This window comes from Euprymna scolopes, chromosome 29 (genome assembly GCF_053919585.1).
Source record: "Euprymna scolopes isolate OS-2025 chromosome 29, ASM5391958v1, whole genome shotgun sequence".
In the NCBI taxonomy this organism is placed as follows: Eukaryota; Metazoa; Mollusca; class Cephalopoda; order Sepiida; family Sepiolidae; genus Euprymna; species Euprymna scolopes.
The window spans coordinates 64,169,936-64,183,898 of NC_136510.1; positions in this window are offsets into that span (position 1 = coordinate 64,169,936).

Consider the following 13,963-nt stretch of genomic DNA (forward strand, 5'->3'; position numbering starts at 1 on the left):
CCGTTTGGGTTATGTATTAAGTTTAGACTAGTTAAAAAAAAATGCATACTGCAGAGAACAAGCCACGTTAATATTTTAATTATATTTGCTAAAGTAAAAAAATTTAATTACATTTGATAAAGTAAAAAAAATTTATTTATATTTGGTAAAGTAAAAATTTTTAATTATATTTGCTAACGTAAAATATTTAAATTATATTTACTAAAGTAAAAAAATTTTCGGGATTTTTGTGTGCTCCTTTCCATTTTTCTTGCTTTGTTGAATCTTTCTACTTTGGATTAGCCTACCGAACTTCTACCATTCTCTACTAACTAACCACAAGTCCGAGTGCTAGGACTGAAGTTAAACGCAACGCTTGGGACCGGATCGGCGATGTAATAATATATATGTCTCAAACACTTTGTGTGCATATATATATATATATATATATATATATATATATATATATATATATATAAGCATCAAATTTGTCTCAAACGCTGTGTGCATATATATATATATATATATATATATATATATATATATATATATATATATATATATATATATATATATATATAGTTCTTTTTTCAAACCTAGCCCTCCTAACAAAACCAGACCCAGTTTACCCTCAAAGAATAAATATTTTTTCCTAAATTTTAAATATTATACATCCGGGGCAATGCTGATAAAATACGAACTTTGTGGTGTTTTGTTTTGTAATTTTTAGTTTTAGCAGCATGATATGACTTTAACTAGAAACACACAGAAAGACCATCACAGTTTGAGAGAATTTTTTCTCCATGACCAATGCACTGTATGTTAGCCACCTATTGTCCTGTGTGTTATGCAGCTGGCCCAGAGAAGAATAAGTGCATTCCTCACTGGAGTCAATGTTTGACCTTATTGTGGAGTTTCTTTGTTTTCATAACATGGTTCTCTTCGACCTTGCAATGAGTAGTTTTTTCCTTAGAACTCTTGTATTAAGTGTAAAAGATTAAAAGGAAATGACTTTTTAGGATAAAGAAAAGTGCTCCAAGAAGAGAAGGTTCAAAAAAATTAGGATAGACAGACACGTGTGTTGTCAACATGGTTGCACAGTTGGAAGATTTAAAGTCCAACTCCGAGAATTCCAAAATAACTGACATTTTATTTTAAAGTCTTCTGATATTCCGATTGTGTGTTGATTTTTATTTTAAGATTGAAAAATCAAATGTTTCTAAATTTTTGAAGATTTCCCAAATTCAAGAAGATAGTCAAAAGTTAAATCAGATAAAATATTGTGAGAACAAAATCAAAACAAATAATCCAAATAATCCAATTAATAAAAAGATTTAACCCCAACTCCGAGGATTCTTACGACTCGTTTGTACAATATATATATATATATATATATATATATATACATAATTTGGTAATACTGGTAATTAGTAAAAACCTGAAGAGAGTGCTCAATACTATTGCAGAACAAATATGTTATGTGTTTTATTTTTTATTACCGTTTTATCTGTTTGGTTACATATGTTTCGGATGTTGGACCATGTTTATGATCCAGCAGCCTCGTCAGACCTTACAGAAATGCTTGTTAGTATTTGGAAGAAGTGTTTTAGAAGAAATACAAGAAAAAGAAAAAAAAGGGGGTAGGAGATAATAAGGGGGAGGGAAACGGGTATCGAAAATATTTCAGTTTTGAAGGTTAAAAACATTAGATTGTATTGTGTGTGTGTGTGTGTGGGTAGCAGATTTAGGTAGGCGTAGGTGGAGATATATGGATATAGGGAGGGGGAGATGGAGAGAGGATGGTAAAGAAAAAAGAGAGGATGGTAAAGAGAGGAGGGGGAAGGAGTTTCAATTGTTAGGTTTTAAATTTTGACTGCTTTTTGCTTGTTCAGCCCTGTATATGAAGTAGATGAGAGAGAGAGAAAGAGAGGGGCAGAGAGAGAGAGAAAGAGAGGGAGAGAGAGAAAGGATTTTTGTAGGTGTCATGTGTTTGACAAGTACAAGGTTCCATTTAAAATTTTCGTAGTCGCTATAAGTTGACTTGTTTATTTCAATTGACAATGAGTTGTTTTTAGGTAGTTAAGGATTAATACATATGCTAACGCACGCGCAAATACACATATATACACATACATATGTACACTTCTACATATCCATATACAGACACATACGCACATACACATATATATATAAATAATGTATATGCAGACATACCTGCATATGTATGTATACAGGTATAACTATATCTGAGTTTATATGCATGTAATTTTGTATGTATGCCTGTATCCACAACACATTTAACACTGAAAATAAAGTTAAACATAACCACTGCCCAAAGCACCATGTTAGGAGTCCACCCCATATATATATGAACTTAACGATGCGTCTACCTAACCTCGCATTATTAACTACACCCATGTATTTACTTATTTATTTATTTATTATTATTTATTTATCCTAACTTTACTTTATTTACTTGGTATAAATATACACTTGTCTGTATATATATATATATATATATATATATCTGTAGATTTATATTTTTATAAATATGTATGTTTATGTAATTGTGTATACGTGTATGTGAACATGTGTGTATGTATGTATGTATGTATGTATGTGTGTATATATATGTACATCTACTTCTTACTAGAGATCTTTATCTCCACGTATATGTATATATGTAGGTGTGTGTTTATATATATGTATATATATGTATATATATGTATATGTGTCTATGTATATATGTGAGTATGTATATGTGTATAGGACGTATGTGTATGTGTGTGTATGTCTGCATATACATGCAGGTATGTCTGCATATACATTGTTTATATATATATATGTGTGTATGTGCGTATGTGTCTATATATGGATGTGTAGAAATGTACATATGTATGTGTATGTATGCGTAATTGCGCGTGCGTTAGCGTATGTATTAATCCTTAACTACCTAAAAACAACTCATTTTCAACTGAAATAAACAAGTCGACTTATAGCGACTACGAAAATTTTAAATGGAACCTGACGAGGCTGTTGGATCGTAAACATGGTCCAACATCCGAAACATATGTAACTAAACAGATAAAACGGTAATAAAAAAAATAAAACATATATATATATATATATATATATATATATATATATATATATATATATATATATATATATATATATATAGTTTGTTTATAATAGAAACATTATTGATAACATATGTGCATACATATTTCAGTGAAATCCCAATTCAGGGATAAAACTTCATTAGTACAAAAAAGAATTGATATTGAAACAGAAGTAAAATTAGCATTAGTTTTATAAGATATTAGGGTGTGGTTTATGTTCTGAAAGGAAGTGAAGTGCATACTTTGTGAATGTCAGCATTAGGGTTTTTGAGGGAGGTGTGGTGAAGGAAGGAAGTAAGTGTGAGGGAGAAGGGGGAAATACGATTTTATGTAGTTAAGCTGTCGCAGTGTTAGTATTTTTTAAATTACCGGTTGTTTATTGGTCTTAGTTTATAAAATTGGCGGTTGTTTATTGGGCTTGGTTTATTAAATTGGCGGTTGTTTATTGGTCTTAGTATATCATATCCTTATCGTCGCTACTTTCTTATCTTAGTTTTTATGGTTGTTCTTTCCTTTCTGGTGGCGACTTAATTTTTTATTGACAAGTTTTTTTAAGTATTTATTTATTTAATTATTTATTTTATTTCATTTTATTTATTAATCGCTTTTATATTCGTTTGATTGTTCCTAGTTTTCAAATTCATTATTTATTTATTTGTTTATTTGTGAAATATATGTCCATATGGTCAAATTCAGTTGGTTTAACAGATATATGGGCTTATTTATATGATTTAAATGAATATTTCCTCCTATGACACAGAACACGCTAGGTAACATACAAATATCTGTGCATGAGGTCGCCAAGCTAATCAAGAACCTTGATTCCAGTAAAGCAACTGGCCTTGACGGCATCCCAATTATAGTGTTAAAAAACCTTCAACCAGAACTTGCTCCCATACTTACGAAACTGTTTAAGCGTTGCCTTAAGGAGAAGTGCTTTCCAACACCCTGGAAAACCTCGTCAGTATGCCTTGTATTTAAGAACTCAGGTGATAAGTCATCTCCCTTTCAGTACAGACAAATAAAAGTCTCCTGTGTGTCATGAGTAAGTTGCTGGAATCCATATTAAATAGAGAAATAGTCAACCACCTCAGCAGAAACAACCTTCTTAGTGACACTCAATATTGTTTCCATTCTGCAAGATCTACAGCAGATGTGCTAACGGTTATATCTCATAGGATTAGTGAATCTCTTGACAAAGGCTTCCTTTCTAGGGCAATTGCTCTTGACATATCAAAGGCCTTCAACAAGGTATGGCATAAAGGCCTACTTCACAAGATTTCCAGCTACGGTATAACTGGAAATATTCTCTCTATCATTAAATCATTTCTCTCTGATAGGTTCATAAGAGTAGTGGTTGATGGACAAAAATCAGAGGCCTGCAGTATTAATGCTGGAGTCTCTCAAGGGTCCATCCTGGGCCCAACTCTCTTCCTGATCTACATCAATGACCTCCCTAAACACATACTTAAATCATTCGTTGACGTCTATGCTGATGACACGACCATCTATGGCAACACATCAAAGTCTCTCCTCTGGTCTCGAACGAGTGGTTCAGTGGGGGGAAGATGTGGCTGGTTACCTTTAATTCATTTAAAACCAAACTCCTATCTTTACATCATCAACGCTCTGATCCCCATCTGGCATCAATTGTGATGGATGGCTCTCGTCTGGGTGAGGCCCCGTGTTTTGACAAGCTTCTGGGCTTGACCTTCACTCCTGATCTGAAATGGAGCATGTACATCAAGTCTGTTGCCAAGGTCGCTGGAAAGATGGTGGGATCCTTCTACCGCTCCAGAAGATATCTCACTACTGATGCAATTCTCTATCTATATAAAAGCCAAGTACGTCCAAGGATGGAATACTACTACCATATCTGGGCAGGAGCTGCTAAAAACAGCTTATCCTGCCTTGACAAAGTACAAAATAGACTTCGTGGCTTAGTGGGGGATGCCCTTTTCTCTTCCCTGCAACCTCTCTCCCACAGAAGAGACGTTGCAAGCCTATCTTTGTTTTATCGTTATTTCCATGGCAGGTGCTCGTCTGAGTTCCAATCTCTGGTCTCCCATCGCCAATCTTTTATGAAAAACACCCGTCTAGCTGAATTCACTGTCAAAAACTTTCCCCACTCTTTATCAATGCCTAAATCAAAACGTAGATTCCATGAACAAAGCTTATTTCTTAGAAGTGCACGTCTATGGAACTCTGTTCCGTCTGCCTGCTTCCCACCTGACTACAACCTGGATGTCTTCAAGTCCAATATAAACAAATTCCTGATGAACCGCCCCCTTAAGTAGACACTTTATTAAATCTCCACACTAACGTACTGTACTTACAATAGCCCTTATCCCTGAGTGGCTTCCGGGCCTTGATAAGTGGTGACCACCTTGAAAAAAAAAGAAGGTGGTATACCAGTAGTTATATTTTCCATTTTACCGTAGTGTTTGAGGTAATTATCGTTGCAAATGTTTTTATATATAAACTTATTTCGATGGTTATCATTCTTTCATTTGAGTTGTTTATCCTTACCCCAATCTAGGATATGTATATATTTGATAAGTTTATATGCTTGGTTTTAGGGATAAGTTATTCAGGCTCTACACATGCAAACAGATGTATAATAGTATATATTTTACTATATTTTTTGAGTATTTCGTTCTTAGAGTTCTCTAGTTAGAGTACTTAGTTATCGTTTGAGGTCAATTATGTGGTTGGTTTCCTAATGTAGCGCTGCTTTACGATAATACATCTTGTAGGTATATAGTAACATTCCAATTACAAGCATACCAGAACTAGAGATTTTTTTAGTTAATCCTTTTCGGATGTTTGATTGTTAAGTATACAAAGTGTATTCACCTTTATCCAATTCGTGGTAAATTGTTTCTGTTCGTTTACTTTAGTATTAAACGGTGACGCTTGAAATGGTGTTGAGGGGTAACGAAGGGATGGCTTCTTCCTGAATTTAACTTTGTTGTTTATGCTAGTCTCTTCGGCGTTTTTCGGTGAGTTCCATTATTAATTGTCAGTTATAAGTATAGTTATTAATTTGTGGTGTATCAGGACAACTCTGCATATTTTCATATTTACCGCGGTTTATTTATTAATCAATATATTCGGTGTGAGGAATTGTGATTTTACTACTAAGGGGGTCGCCATTTGCTTTTTACAACTTACTTAAAGCGTAGCCATCGAAGTGTTTGCAGTTTATAGTGGATTTTACTTTTACATTTAATAATTGTTCAAATAATCTCATGTTTCTCCGCTAAACATAAGTAACAGGGAAAAGTTAATAAACCACATGTTTTAGCCTTCCTAAGTATTTTCCATTCGACTAAAGGTGTTTTGTTCGCTTTGATTAACTTCCAGTAGTGTACCAAGAGTGAGTTGTCCGTAGCATATGCTTCATTATTCATTGACAGTTTATGGCCATAGAATTTGTTTTTAAATCTCATTCAGGTCATTGCTTATGTAAAATTTTTCTATTTCTGGGTTTTCTAGAGTGCATATTCTAGCCTGATATACCACTGAAGATGTGAGGCAATTATTGCTTAGTGGGTATTCGCTCCGTCTTTTGCAGTTGCTGTTATCACTAGTATTAGTGCCGTAGTTGGATTATTTTTCCTTAATATTTTATAATTGTTCTTTTTTTATTTATTTTATTTTTTATTACATTTTCACCCTAAACAAGGCACATTGCCACTTTGATGTAGGGGGCTACTATCAGGGACCTAAGTTGCAGGGGTACTATGTAGGGAGTTTAGCAGCAAGATGTCTGTTCACATTACACTTGAACTTCTGCATGTCAGTATACTTTGAGAAGCAGGAAACCGGAAGATAATTCCAAAGTCCTGCAGTTCTAGGGAAGAAGCTATTAGAGTAAAAGGCTTTCTTACATCTAGGGATCTCAACTGTGTAGGGGTGGGACTTTGCTGTTTGTCGGGTTTGTCGGGGGTATTTTTATCGAGGGGGTACAAGTGCTTGTAGTTCTTCAGAACATCCACCATTAAAATACTTGTAAAACAGGCAGAGGGATGCAACATTTTGTCGGTGGGACAGAGGCTGAAGTTTAGATGACAGTTCAAGACCTATTAGGTTGACGACTCTTTTGAAGTGAGAGACTAGTAGCAGATGTACCAGCCAAAATGTGACAGCAGTACTCCATACATGGGCGAATGGTGGCTTTGTAAAGGTACAGGATACTTTCAGGCGTAACTTTCTAGCACGATAGAGAAAGCCCACCTTCTTTGCAGCAGCCTTAGCAATGATATCAATGTATCTATTCCAACTCATGTTTCCTATGAACGTTAAGCCAAGGAGCTTGAACGAAGTGCTCACAAGTAAAATATCTCTAGCCATAGCTATTGGTGGTTGGTAAAGTTTCATGTAATTATTAAAGAAACTAGCTTTGTCTTGGCAGCGTTGAACGTTACCATCCATTTATGACCCCATTTCACTACAGACTGAAGATCTTCCTTTAGGGTTTCGGTCATTACCTTAGATATGTGCTCATTAGTTTTCCCCACGTACCTGCTATAGTGTGTGGTGTCGTCGGCAAATATACCCATCTCAGAGACAATTTTATCAGGTAAGTCATTTATGAATATCAGAAATAATAAAGGTCCAAGGATCGATCCCTGAGGTACACCCGCATTTATATCAAATGTTTTGGACGTACGCCCATCGAGAAAAACCTGGATTCTTCTCTCATTTAAGAAGGATCTAATTATGCTAAGCATTCATCCGGTAATACCATAGGATTATATTTTCATGAGAAGACCATCGTGCCATACCCTGTCAAAAGCCTTAGATATATCTAGGGCTAATGCTCTCCCCTCCCTTGCCTTATCCAGTGCTTGGTATAAACGTTCAGAGATTACAGTTAGAATATTTGCAGTAGAACAGGTTTGCCTCAATTCATATTGGTGGTCTGACAGAAGTTTAGCAGCTGTAAGGTGGTGAACTAGAGCTTGATTAATTAAGGACTCAAATATTTTGGCGAAAAGAGGAAGGGGGCTAATTGGGCGATAATTTAATGGGTCAGTTCTTTGGCCAGAATTTTTGTAAAGAAGCAGTTTTCCAGCAGCCAGGAAAGCAAGATTCGTTAAGGCATTTGTTAAAGAGGTTAGAGAGAACAGGAGCGACCTCATTGGAGCATTTTTTTAATAGCACAGCTGGAATTAGGTCAGGTTCACATGCTTTTGAGGTGTCTACGAGGGGCGTGCAATAAGTAATGCCCCTGACCCACTTCCCATAGCAGTAAAGCAACGAAACTTGGCACAGTTATTAGTCTTTTTCTACATAGGAACCACCCAGAGTTATGCATTTCTCCCATCGTTTGATGCAGCTCTGGAGACCGTTTTTGTAGAACACCCCAGGCTGGTCCTCCGACCATGACGTGACTTCAGAAATCAAGGCTGCATCATCTGGGAAACGCTTTCTTTTCAAAAACAACTTCATGGCTGGGAAGAGGTGAAAGTCATAGGGTGCAAGGTCAGGAAAGTAGGGAGGATGGGGTAATATTTTATAACCACACGCTCGTGCTTCTGATCTTGCGACATGCGAGTTGTGTACCGGAGCATTGTCCTACAGGAGGAGGATACCTTTGCTGATCTTGCCCCGCCTCTTGATTTTGATAGCTTCCCTTAATTTCCTCAAAAGTGAAGCATAATAAGCTCCTGTAATTGTGGTACCCTTTGCCAGGAAATCTGTCATTACTACTTTGTCCTGGTCCCAGAAGACTGTGAGCATGACCTTGCCAGTGAAGGGCTGCACCTTTGCCGTCTTTGGAGGTGGTGAGTCCAAGTGCTTCCACTGCATTGACTGGGCATTGGTTTCTGGATCATAGTGATGGACCCAGGTTTCATCCTGTGTAATCAGTCTTTTGAAAAGCTTTGACTCATCTTCTTGACACATCTCCAAATTCATCCTCGAGCACTCGACACGTTCTCGCTTCTGGAATGGTGTGAGCAACCTGGGAATCCATCTGGCAGACACCTTATGCATAATGATAGTTTCCACAGACCCTGTACTAATGTTGACATCTTGGACTATTTGGCGAATATTAATGCGCCGAGCTTCCAAAATGGAACCCTCACCTTGACGGATAGATGCCTCATCAATAGCAGAAAGGGGGGCGACCAGGTCTGGGAGCTGTTTCCACAGACTTCCGGCTATGTTTGAATTCACGATGCCAGCGTTTTACAAGGTCATATGATGGGGCATTATTACCATACGTTTCTTTCATTTCATCAAAAGTCTCCTGTGGTGTGCGTCCTTTCAAATACAAAAAACCGGATCACTGCTCGACATTCAACAGGCTCCATTTCACACCTGACTCAGTTCAAACACCTGTAAAACAGAAACCACAATTAGTTCAGAGCTGTAATTTGCCACATAACCCGTAGAGATATAAATCATTGCACATGCAAAATTTCAGCTAGATCAGACAACTGGTTAGGGGCATTACTTATTGCACGCCTCTCATAGGTTTTTCTAATATCATGTACTTGGGAGGGCGTGATCATCTGGCGTGGTTTCTGTCCGCAGAGGAAAATCAGGGAGGCAATGTCTTGCTGGGTTCAAGATAGAGTTTTAGGCAATCTGACGGGCAAGCATGTTAGCTTTCTCAGTTTCTTTCAAGTACAGCTGTAGCTAATTTTTAAGGGTTTTTATTAAAGATTTCATGCAGTGTTCTCCCTTATGGGAAATGTTTATCTATAAAATGAAGGAACCTATTTCCAAGTTTGTTGTTTTTTACCATTCGATTGAAGGGGGAATGAACCAGATTATTTTTCTACATAGATTATTAGATCTAGTCGTATGTATATTGTTTCTAATGAATTTATTTAATTGTAGGCATTTTCTATCTGCTGCTTTTTAGTTCATTATTATAAGTAGTCTTGTATTTATTGAATATTTCCTCATTGGATGAGTTATTATTTATTCTACGTTCGATTGATTTAGGTATGTGCTTAAAAATAGAGTGGGTGGTTGGATATGGGTGAATATAAGCGGGGTTTGTGTTTTCTTTAATTTCGGGTTTGTCGGTATTGGTAGCTAAATCAAAGCTGATATCCAGAAAGTTGGCTTGCTTTATATTGCTGGTAATTTCTACATAAAGGCTTATATTTTTCATAATCTTATGTATTTTTCTTCTAAATCCGTCAAACTTTATGCTTGTGGCGTCCTTAACTATCATCAGGCCGTCGTTTTTATATAAGCCTATGTCCTCGATTTTTATGTTGCTATCTTGGTTGATGTTATGCAGTATGAATAATCCAACTAAGACTGTGGCTTCTGTCGAGTCCAGGGAGCCCATGGCTAAATTAAAGAAGCTATTTCGGCTATTTTTTGTCCATTGCTTTTGCTAATAAGTACAGTAGTGCGGCTCTTCATTACTATCTTGATATCACTCTCCGGGACACAAGTGGAGTTTTTGGCAAACAATTGCTTTCATGAAGAGCTCGTTCGTGATCGACAAGCAGTAATTCATGATGTCGAATTGCACGAAGGCACATTGTTTATCATTAGTATTAACCATTTGATCAAATCCAAGGGGTTAATTGATTAAAATTGTATTTTCCTTTAATTTTGAGGCTGATTTTTCTACCAGAATTTTCTCGCTGATTTTGCCCATTTACGGTGTAGTGAGGTTGATTAATCTGGTAGCTGTTCTTCTGCTTTAGGAAGTCAGGTTTGTAATTGGAATGGTAATATATACCAAGAAGAAGTATAATCGTAAAGCAGCGCTACGTTAGGAAACCAACCACATAACCCCAAACGATAACTAAGTACCATAAATAGAGAAATCTATGAACAGGAATACTCCATAAATATAGACAAATATATGCTATTAAACATCAGTTTGCATATGTCTGAAAACCCTATCCCTAAAATTAAGGATATAAACCTATCAAACATGTACGTACTAGAGGCAGGATAAACAACCCAAATGAAAGAATGGCAACCATCGAAATTAAAACTAATTTCGATGGTTGCCATTCTTATATGTATATTAATTATTAATCTTTTATTTAAAACATACGCCTAGTGTCAAGAAAAAAAAGCAATTGTGAATCTTTTATTTAAAACCTACGCCTAGTGTCAAGAAAAAAAGCAATTGTTAATCTTTTATTTAAAACATACGCCTAGTGTCAAGAAAAAAAGCAATTGTTAATCTTTTATTTAAAACCTATGCATAGTGTCAAGAAAAAAAGCAATTGTTAATCTTTTATTTAAAACCTACGCCTAGTGTCAAGAAAAAAAGCAATTGTTAATCTTTTATTTAAAACATACGCCTAGTGTCAAGAAAAAAAGCAATTGTTAATCTTTTATTTTAAACATACGCCTAGTGTCTAGAAAAAAGCAATTGTTAATCTTTTATTTAAAACATACGCCTAGTGTCAAGAAAAAGGCAATTGTTAATCTTTTATTTAAAATATACGCATAGTGTCAAGAAAAAAGCAATTGTGAATAACGTTTTAAATTCCAGGAAACAAGTAGTTTCTAAGATGTGAAGAAATTATAATTTCAAAGAGTGAAGGATAACCTTTCTATATTTATTTAAAGTAAAATGAGCTTCCACTTTATGGACACTTACGATTAATAACTGGATATTTTTTTTAGTCACACCAGATTTATATTCTTTAGATGTTATAACAATATCACATGTTTAACATAATGAAGCTCCACAGGTTATATCGACCGAAGCGTACAGAAAGGATTGCAAAGCGAGTAGGGCATGAGCTCGTCCAAGACAGAATCCACAACAGTTAGTGGAAGAAGCATCAATTACAGACCGAAATTTCAAATGAACTTACCCCATTCCTAGAGAGTATATCTCAGACTGATGAAAAACCCGCATCCAAGAATATCTGGACATATCCTATAAGAAAGAATTTAAGTAGTTTAAGTCTCGCCAAATAAAGAAATTGGAAAATCTAAAAGCTAAGGACGTAAAACTTCAGGTCCACCAATAAGAGCCATTGTCAATGTTAAGTGTTGAGACATTATGTTGAACAAAGATGGCGGTGAAGAAGCAGTGCAGTTCCGATCCTGCATGTTAAGTAATTGCCAGTAACAAAGATGTTGGCTATCATCCAGAGAGACAAAGCTTTTGTTTATGCAAATATTAAATTGTCTAACAGAAATGGAGTCCACAGGTTGTGGGTAAAAATTTATACAGGAGCCCAAGGTAACACATTACCAGTCTCTACACATCGTAGAATGTTCCCGGAGAAATTAGATGCCTATGGTTTCCCAAACATAAAACAAAACAAGGAAAAACAAACTAATAGCATACGATGGTACTCCGATTTCTAGGATTACCCTCACTAGAAACGCTCAAATTAGTCACCCTTCACTGCACAATCAGGAAAGAGGATAGATATCAGCCTCCTGCTGCAACAGCAGTCAATATAATAAAAGAGGTGATGCAGATGCACCCAGATCAGTTTGATAAAATTGGTTCCATGCCAGGGTCTGTGCGACTATCACTCAACAAAAGCATATCACCGCACATCGATGCACCTAGAAAAACACCAATTGCTCTATAAGACAAGATAATGCAGGAGCTTGATAACATGGTCGAAAACAATATTATCAGAAAGGTGAGAGAACCAACAGTCTGGGTTTCGAGTTTAGCATACTCACATAAAAAGATGGGAGCCTGAGAATATGTTTAGACCCAAGACACCTGGATACAGCACTCAAAGGACCACATCATGGCATTCCTACAGTGGAAGAGCTAACACACCATTTTGCAGGTGCCAAGCTATTTTTAAACTGGACGCTAAAGCTGGTTATTGGTCGATACACCTGGGCAGTGAGTCTCAACCATTAACAACATTCCAATCTCCTTATGGTAGGTACTGTTTTCAGAGACTATCATTTGGATTGAGTGTATCGCAAGATATTTTCCAAATGAAGATGGACCAGATACTTGAACAAGTTGATGGTGCAGTGTTGTCGATAGTAAAACGGATGAAGAACACAACCAGATTCTACAAAAGCTCATGCAAGTAGCTGCTAATAATGGTCTCGTTGTTTTTTAACTGTTTGGATTTGACGCTCAACAAAGCCATTAGATCTTGTCCTGTATTATATTTTTAGCAAATAAAGATTTTCCGTCCCGGCAAAATTTTCAGGGTGTTCATACGTAATCGCCCGAAAAAAAAAAACTAGAATCTCACTTTTGTTGAAGGTGATGAACATTTTCACATACTATTACTACAACAATTATAGGTTTTGTATAGTGATATACTCTGCTTAACATCTTTATTTACATGAAAATATACGTTTCAATCTGAAACGAAACATAAGAAAAACATCTTAGTAAAATATATTTTAAATTATATTATATAAATTATTTATATATTAAATTAAATACATAGGAGGCAAAAAGAAAGTCCGCACTTGTAATTTTTTCAAAAACTGCAAATTTAAGCTAAATTTAATGTAACTGTTTAAACAAACTATACCTCATTTGATTGGTCTTTTATTCTTCTATAATTTTACCTGTTCATATTTGACTTTTAATTGAAATATTATAGTGTTCACGTAAATTAAAAAAAAAAATTCAAGTTGAGGGGCAAAAATAAAGTCCGCACAATGGAAAATTGTTATTTAAATGTAACTTTAGGACATTAATGCAACACAAATACAACAGGAACACAATGAACTAGTTAATATTTAGTAGCATAGACCTTCTGCAATTTGACAGCCTGCAATATTTTGGGAATTCCTTGAATTAAACTGCAGCAATTCTCCGGGGAAAGGGCATCCCACTTTTCTTTAATTTTTGTCCAAAGTTCTTCCAAATTTGAAATTTATCATTGCGTAGCTGTTGCTTGATGGAATGGCAT